Genomic DNA, 9,780 nt, shown 5'->3' with positions numbered 1-9,780 from the left:
CCTACCTGGTTTAGGTATCAGTACCATGTCTGTGTCATAAAAGGAGTTTGGTAGGACTCCTTCAATCCCTATTTTTTCAAATAGTTTATATAACATTGGAATTAATTGTTCTTTAAATGTTTGGTAGAATTCACATGTAAATCCATCTGGTCCTGGGGATTTTTTCTTAGGGAGTTGATTGATAGTTTGTTCTATTTCTTTTTCTGAGATGGGACTGTTTAGGATATTTACTTCTTCCTCTGTTAGTTTGGGCAAGCTATATTTTTGGAGGTATTTTTCTATTTCATTTAAGTTGTCGAATTTATTGGCATAAAGTTGGGCAAAGTAACTCCTAATTATTGCTCTAATTTCCTCTTCGTTAGTGGTGAGTTCTCCCTTTTCATTTTTAAGACTAACAATTTGATTTTCCTCTCTCCTTTTTTTAATCAGATTTACTAAGGATTTGTCTATTTTGTTGGTTTTTTCATAGAACCAACTCTTAGTTTTATTAATCAATTCAATAGTTTTTTTACTTTCAATTTTATTGATCTCTCCTTTTATTTTTAGAATTTCAAGTTTAGTGTTTGACTGGGGGTTTTTAATTTGTTCCTTTTCTAGCATTTTTAATTGCAAACCCAATTCATTGACCTTCTCTTTCTCTATTTTATACAAATAGGCCTCTAGAGATATGAAATTTCCCCTTATTACCGCTTTGGCTGCATCCCATACATTTTGGTATGATGTCTCATTATTATCGTTTTCTTGGGTGAAGTTATTAATTATGTCTATGATTTGCTGTTTCACCCAATCATTCTTTAGTATGAGATTATTTAGTTTCCAATTATTTTTTGGTCTACTTCCCCCTGGTTTTTTGTTGAATGTAATTTTCATTGCATCGTGGTCTGAAAAGGATGCATTTACTATTTCTGCCTTACTGCATTTGAGTTTGAGGTTTTTATGTCCTAATATATGGTCAATTTTTGTATAGGTTCCATGAACTGCTGAAAAGAAAGTGTATTCCTTTCTGTCTCCATTACATTTTCTCCAGAGATCTATCATATCTAACTTTTCTAGTATTCTATTTACCTCTTTGACTTCTTTCTTATTTATTTTGTGGTTTGATTTATCTAATTCTGAGAGTGCAAGGTTGAGATCTCCCACTATTATAGTTTTACTGTCTATTTCTTCTTGCAGCTCTCTTAGTTTCTCTTTTAAGAATTTAGATGCTACCCCACTTGGTGCATATATGTTTAATATAGATAGTGCTTCATTATCCATGCTACCCTTTAGCAAGATATAGTGTCCTTCCTTATATCTTTTAATTAGGTCAATTTTTGCTTTAGCTTGATCTGAGATCAGGATGGCTACCCCTGCTTTTTTGACTTCACCTGAAGCATAGTATATTTTGCTCCAACCTTTTTCCTTAAACTGCACGTATCTCCCCGCTTCAGGTGTGTTTCCTGTAAACAACATATTGTAGGATTCTGGCTTTTAATCCATTCTGCTAACCGCTTCCTCTTTATGGGGGAGTTTACCCCGTTCACATTTATGGTTAGAATGACCAATTCTGTATTACTTGCCATCTTGTTAACCCCGGATTATGCTTTTCTCCCTTCTTTCCCCTTCCCCCCCCCTTCCCAGTATTAAGCTTGTGAGCACCACTTGCTTCTCACAGCCTTCCCTTTTTAGTATCCCTCCCCCCGCCTTAGAGTTCCTCCCCCTATCTTACCCCTTTCCCTCCCAGTTCCCGTATTGCCTTCCGCTTAGCTTATTCCTTCCCTTTTCACTTTTCCCTTCTCACTTTTCAATGAGGTGGGAGAAGTTTCACCATAGATTGAATATGTCTTAAGATTTTTCACTTAAAGCCAATTCTGAAGGCAGTAAGATACCCACTATATTCATCCCCCTCCCTTCTTTCTCTCAGATATAATGGGTTTCCTATGCCTCTTCATGAGATGTACTACCCCCACTTTACCCTTTTTCTGGTACAATGTCCTTTCCACATCAATTTCTAGAACAAGGTATACATGTATTCTTTATATATCTATATAGTCAAAATATAGTTCCCAAGATTAATCTTTACCTTTTTAGATTTCTCTTGAGTTCTATATTTGTAGATCAAACTTTTTATTAAGTTCTGGCTTTTTCATCAGAAATAGATGAAATTCGCTTACTTCGTTGAATGTCCATCTTCTTCCCTGGAAAAAGATGCTCATTCTTGCTGGGTAAGTTATTTTTGGTTGCATACCAAGTTCCTTAGCCTTTCGGAATATCATATTTCAGGCCCTTCGATCTTTTAATGTGGATGCTGCCAGATCCTGGGTGATCCTTATTGTGGCTCCTTGATACTTGAATTGGGTTTTTCTAGCCACTTGCAATATTTTTTCCTTCATCTGAGGGTTCTGGCATTTGGCCACTATATTCCTTGGTGTTTTGATTTTAGGATCCCTTTCAGTGGGTGATGGATGAATCCTTTCAATGTTTATTTTTTCCTCTGTTCCTATGACTTCTGGGCAGTTCTCTTTGATAATTTCCTGGAAAATAGTGTCCAGGCTCTTTTTTTCATCATGTTTTTCTGGAAGTCCAATGATTCTCAGATTGTCTCTCCTGGATCTGTTTTCCAGGTCTGTTGTCTTCCCCAGAAGGTATTTCACATTCTTTTCCATTGTTTGATTTTTTTAGATTTGCTTGACTGATTCTTCTTGTCTCCTTGAGTCATTCTCTTCCACTTGTTCAATTCTGATTTTCAGTGAAGTATTTTCTTCACTCACTTTTTTAAGATCTTTTTCTAATTGTCCAATTGAATTCTTTTGTTCTGTGGAATTTTTTTCCATTTCGCCAATTTTGTTTTTTAGAGAGCTATTTTCTGTTTCCAGTTCACCAATCCTATTTTTCAAAGATTTTACTTCTTTATCCACTCTCTCTTTAACTGACTTCTCCAGGCTCTTTTGCCAAGCCTCCCTCTCCTTTTCCCATTTTTCTTCTAGCTCCCTTGTGAGAGCCTTTTTAATCACTTCTATGAGGTTCATCTGTGCTGAGGAACAGATGATCTCCTCCTTTGGGGATTCACCTGGGGACTGCCTGTTTTTAGTCTCCTCAGGATTTAGAGTCTGCTCTCTATCTGTATAGAAGCTGTCAAGGGTTAAAGTCCTCTTCAGTTTCTTGCTCATTCTGTCTAATAATCAAAGACAAAATAGCAAAGAAAAACAGAAAAAAACTGGAGTCTTTCTTTGGGGGAGGGGCTGGGTATGTTACCGAGCTTCCTCTCCAGACTGCAGGGGGCAGCAGTGAGGCACTAGCAGGACTGTGTTGCGCGTGCGCTCTGAGATCCCAGAGCGTGCTGAGTCACTGTGGGGGGGGAAAGGAGGGGAGCGGCCAGGTCCCGGGAGACTCCAGCTGTTTGGGGTTGTATTCTTCAGCCCCGGTGTTTTTAGCTTCTCTGCTGGGCTGCTGACTTGCTGCCGGAGCAAAGTATCCAAACCTGTAGCGAAGCTCTCCCCGCAGAGATGGCTGCGATCACTCCCCACCCCCTCTCCAGTCTGCTCCCGTGCTCTCCCTGCCGCTGCCCGCCGCCTGCGCCTGATCTAAAACCATCCCAGCCCTCCAGCAAAGACAGACCTTTCTTGGAGAATCTCAAGGATGGCTTCTCTTGGTAACTATATGTGGGTTTTTTTCAGTCAAGCATTGATTCAGAGGCTTGTAATGAAGTGGATAGTGAGAGAAAGCGCGGAGCTTATGCAGCTGTGAGCCTCCCCTCCGCCATCTTAACCGGAAGTCCCCTCCCAGAGTTCTTTTGCTGGATGTAGCTGGTTCAATTCATTACTGCTCTATTGGAACTGATTTGGTTCATCTCATTGCTAGAGAGGGCCACGTCCATCAGAATTGATCATCAGATAGTATTGTTGTTGAAGTATATAATGATCTCCTGGTCCTGCTCATTTCACTCAGCATCAGTGCGTGTAAGTTTCTCCAGGACTTTCTGAAATCATCTTGCTGGTCATTACTTACAGAAAGATAATATTCCATAATATTCATATACCACAATTTATTCAGCCATTCTCCAATTGATGGACATCCACTCAGTTTCCAGTTTCTGGTCACTACAAAGAAGGCTGCCACAAACAATATCATACAATCTTATATTTAAAGGCGAAAGGGAACTTTAGAGTTCACCAAATCTCTTGCTTTATAGTTGAAGAAATTAAGGCCTAGAAATATGAAATCGCTTGTCCAGTGTCAAACAGGTAATAAGTAATAGAATTTGAAAGAAAGGCATCTTGGCTTCAAATCTGGTACTTTCTACTACCTCTATATAAGATGAATACAGAAAATAAAGTCCTTCGTCAATCAGGTTTAAACATTCCTTTATTAATTTCCACTTGAATATAAGCATCTCAGATTCAACAAATTCAAAACAGAATTCTTTATCTCCCACAACTAAATCCAAGCTCCTCCAATTTCACCCAGGTTCATAACCTAATTTTTCCCTACATTTAATTTATTTTATTTTAATGCACATTGCTTGATGAATCACGTTGGGAGAGAAAAACAAGAACAAATTGGAAAAATCACAGAAGAGAAAAAAAAAACAGAAAAAGGAAATAAATATAGTATGTATTGATTTACATTCAATCTCTATAGTTCTCTTTCTGGTTTCAGATGATGTTTTTTATCCAAAGTTTATTAGGACTGCTTTGGATCACTGAATCACTGAGAAGAACCAAGTCTTTCACAACTGATATCACAATTCTTGCTGTTACTGTGCACAATGTATTCCTGATTCTGTTTCTTTCACTCAGCATCAGTTCATGTAAATCTTTCCAGGCCTTTCTGAAATCACTTGTTCATCATTTTTACAGAACAATTATATTCCATTACCTTCATATACTACAATTTATTTAGCATTTACCAATTGGTGGACATCTACTCTTTGCTACCACAAAAAAGCTACTATAAATATTTTTGCACATGTGGGCCCTTTTCCCTTCTTTAAAGAATTTCTCTGGAATACAGGTCATAACCTTTTAACCTTAAATCTGTTTTCAATATATCACATATGTTTAATCAGTTGGCAATCTTAATTTCATATAATTTCACATATTCATCTCCTTCTTTCCATTCACACAATTACCATCTTAATTTAATACCTATTCACTTTAGTATATGGACTCTGGGGCAAGGATGTGCTAGTAAATATTTATTTACTAGCTTTTCTGAAAGTACATAAATTGTAATTAAATCTTCATTACTAAAAATTGCCCCATCATTTTCTTAAGCCTAGATAATCAACAAAATAATAATTCAATCTGAGACTTACAGCCTTTGTTGAATTTCAAAGTGCCATGCTGATGTAAGCTGGCTTCACTGTATCCTTGCTTTGAGGCTGCTATCTGCAAATGAGGTAATATTTGTAAAACATCTAACACGATGTCTGAATAAATGCTCACTTCTTCCTCTTCCCTGAACACTTACTATTCCAACTAATACATGCTAACAATACCTAGAGAGAAAGGAGTATCAACCAGGAAAGAGTGATTAACAATGTCAAAGAATACAGCGTTCGAGGAAAAATGAGGTTTGAAAAATGCTTTTTAATTAAGAGATTAATAATAATTTCAGAGAGCCATTTTGGTAGAATGACTACAATAAGAAGCTGGATTTTAAGGGGAAAAGAATGTAAAAGAACAGTTGGCCACATAAGCCAAAAGAGATTTTGGTTGTTAGTAGAATTGGAAAGATCAAGTCAGGGGTGAAGGAGAAGATAGTGGCAAAAGATATCTGATTGAAAGAAAATAAAGGAGAAAAGGGGCTCTTCATGGTGAATGGTCTCCCATTTCTCCCCTGAAAATAAATACAGATCTCAATTAGAGAATAGGGGAGGGCTGATTATGGGAGTTTTAAGGAAGGATGGGAAATTTTGAAAGAATTGCTGTAGAGAGTGAGATAATGAGTTGATTAGTAAGATTGCCAAGTACTAATAAAGGCCCAGTTAAGATTATAAAACATAAATTGGTGATGGGCCCAGTCAAATAGCTTGTACAATTTCCTTCTTTTTCTTCCAGCACCATATGTGCAAAAGTAAAGGATCAGCACTCTACCTAATGTGCCAATTAGCTACTACCGTCTCAATTTTGGACCTGTCTTCCTTCCCTATCCTGGGCCAAAATGGATCTTGTGAGTTTTGAAAGATCTGGAGGATTTTGAACTTTCCATTTTGCCACTAACATCTTAGTTTTGCTTTTAGGAAAGCATTAACTGGTGATAATGTATGCATAAACTAAGAACAGAATGGACAGAATGGGGCAAAAAAAGATAACTCCACAAAAAAACTAAAAGAAAAGTGGTTTCACACTTAAGGGAAACATTTTGAAGGCTCCAGGAAAAGTCTTCTTGGAGGTCAATTATATCATTTTGTTTCCCCTTTATATTTGAGGTGGGATATTTTGTGCCATTTGTTCTTATAAATACTTTAAATAAATACCTTTCTAAATAGCACTTTCTAAATGGTAATTAAATCTGGTGGTGTAATGGATATCAACATGATAATCACATACTAATGGGAGCCTGTATGCTTTAATGTTTGAAATGCTATTCCCAAATCATCGAGGGATATCCCCTAGACTTTTGAGGAGCTAAGTAGCTGTCAAGCTCTGGGGATTTGGTAGGTCAGTGATAATGTAAGTTTGGGAAGTAGCTTCAGACTGAATGTGCTATACATAACAATCTTATTACTTTTGAAAACAATTCTTCACTCAAGAATCTTCCTTTCTTTATAATAATATTGAAAGCCAGAGACAATAAAGTGTCTTTAATGAATTCTGAATTTATTTTAATCTTAACTTCATGCTGTTTTCAAACTGTGAAGCATGGAATATTTCATTTGACTATGGGAATAAATGATACTCTACAAATAAAAGATGTGAGTTAAAATAATAATGACTTCTTTTTATAATATTGCTGTACTTGATCTTTAGGTTCTTAGGTTCATCTTCAGAAAACAATTGAAGATACTTGAAATACAGTTAGGCTCAAATGATTTTGTCCCAGAGATAGGCAATATGGGTTGGATGATAGAGAAATGATCTTAAATTTATGAAAACCTGATATCAAACCTCATTTTTCACAAATCCTGGCTATGTGACCCAAGACAAGTAATTCAATTACTCTCCCAGTTCTCTAAGAAGTTCTCTAAGATTATAAATTGAAGAGAAAGTGCCAAATTACATTGATAAAATGATGTTTCTTTTTGTATCAATGACGTCACAAGTCTAATATTTATATTGATCTGTTCTTATCTAATAGAAACAATGTCAAGCATGTCTGGTTTAGGCCATCAAAAACTAAACTAAATAACATATATCAGCGGTATAATATAGCAATAATTATACTGAAATATAACAATAATTATGCTGGAGCACTCATATTTGGCAATATTGTTAATCACTGACATGGAAAATGCCGAGAATCAAGTCAAAATAGAATAGATTTCTTATGGATAATGTGTCTTTCAGATATTCTATGAAGGGAAATTAGGATTCTGCACATTTTTCTTTTTTACCTTTTCTGCATTTATCACGGTTTGGCTGACACACTGAAAAACTGCAGGTACCTAAGATACTTTATGGTTTAGTGTGATGGCATGCTGATTTCATCAAATCTAAGGATAAAATGGAGAATCTTCAACGAGATCCATAGCTACTCAAAAGAATTCAGCTTCATAGTCCAAACAGAAAAACCCAAATGAATGAAGAATGAAGAATGGCTCTTGTCCAGATTATGATATAGAGTGTGGTAGCCTGTTTTTCATCAGAACATGAATCTTGGAGAGGCCTCGGTAATGGACAGCAATCTGAGCCCAGAATTGAGTAGGATGAATAAATGACACTGGATAGTTTTGGGGAAATTAAAGATTTGATACAAATTATCTCAAAATGCATAACCTGACACAAAATTACAAATTTTCCTTTTAATAAAATTAGAATAAAAAATTTGTCTTTAACAGTTTTCCCAATATAGTTTTCAGGGAATCAAGGTGATGAAATGGATAGAGCACTGGGCCTAAATCAGGTAGTCCTAAATTCAAATATGGCTTACTAGCTGTGTGACATTGGACAAGTCACTTAATTCTGTTTGTCTCAGTTTCCTCACCTGTAAAATGAACTGGAAATGTCAAACTGCCTTGATGAAGAAAATCTCAAATAGCAACCTGAAAAGTCAGACATAACTGAACAACACATATTTTCCTAACATATTGGTCATTTGACCCTCTCTGGCCACATCCTTTTAACAAAAAAAAATTAAAAAAAAAAAAAGGAAAAATTGTCCAGCAAATCTAAGCAACATATGTCCAGACTCTGCTATTATATGCATACCCTACTAATACTACAGAGAATTATATAGAGATGGCTTATCATATCTCTTCTTTGGAGCCAAGCTTGGTCATTATCAATTCATAGTATTTAGTTTCAGTTGTTTTCCTTTTGTTCTTTCAATTTACATTGTGATAGTCATTGTACATGATATTTTGCTTATTTAACTTTTTATTACAATTCTCCTGCTTCTCTGCAATCATTATTTCTTACAGCATCACAATACACTATTGTTTTAATATGCCACATTTTGTTTGACTGTTCCCCAATTGATAAATATCCATTTTCTTTCTAGTTCTACTAGAACTATTAAAAGCATTACAATAAATACTTTTCTATATATGAGGCATTTCATTGTTGACCACCTTGGGGCAGTGTAGCCTGGCAATATAATCTCTATGGCAAAAGAAATAGATATTTTAATCACTCTTTTTGCCAAATTCTGTATTGTTTACAAAAGCATTGGGGTAATGCACAACTCTGCATGCAACACATAAATGTGGTCTCTTCTGCATTGACCATTCCCATTTTTAAATTATCTTTGCAAAATTATGTTATGAGGGCAGAATCCTTAGAGTTATTTTGATTTGAATTTTCTTATAGTTAGTCATTTAGAACAATTTTCTAAATGGTTGGAGCCAAAATGGTGGAATATAGGTTGGAATCCAACTGAACTCTTTCAACATTCCCCTCTAAACAACTTTAAATACCTTAAATAAAAGTTGCAGTAGTAGAGGAAATAAACAATGGAAGGAAGACATTTTTCTAGCCTAAAATAATTTAGGAGCTACGCAGAAAAGTCTGTAAAACATGGGAGGGATACAGACCTTGAGTGTGGCAGAAGCACCAGTTTGGGGTCTTAAAGTCATCATGACAGCAGTAACAAAGGTGGCAACTTTGGGAGTTTCCAGCTCAAGGATAGTGAGGGCATCAGTAAACTGCAGAAAGAGGTCACATGGCACACTTTGTTGGTAGTAGGTATAGCTGGTGCTGATTGACAAATCTATTGATGAGAAGCATTTTTGTGTCTCAGTTCCAGAATGGACAGAAATTCTTGTGAATTGTCATAAAAGATCAGAGGCACTGGTCACAGTTCCGGGGCTAAGAGGGGTACTAGCACTTGTGGCTGCAGGAAAGGAGGGAATCTAGTCACAATTCTAGGACAAAAGGAGCACTAGGACCTGTAGCTTCAGGAAAGCAGGGTCTCTTCTTGACTAAAAACCAGAATACAGATCAGGAGTGCAGTGATCTCATTTCTCTTAGAATAACACCACCTTGGAATCATTTAAAAAATGCAGTTCCCTGGTACTAGCTCTGAAAACAGTACCATGAAAAATCCTGAAGCTTGGGCTAGTGCCTCTCCACCCAAAGCTGAGCAGAGCCCGACTTTAACAGAAAGTTTAAAGTGAAGAAATAGGTTGGGCAAATGAGC

This window comes from Antechinus flavipes, chromosome 3 (assembly GCF_016432865.1).
Source record: "Antechinus flavipes isolate AdamAnt ecotype Samford, QLD, Australia chromosome 3, AdamAnt_v2, whole genome shotgun sequence".
NCBI lineage: Eukaryota > Metazoa > Chordata > Mammalia > Dasyuromorphia > Dasyuridae > Antechinus > Antechinus flavipes.
Note: the sequence above shows the minus strand (reverse complement) of the source record.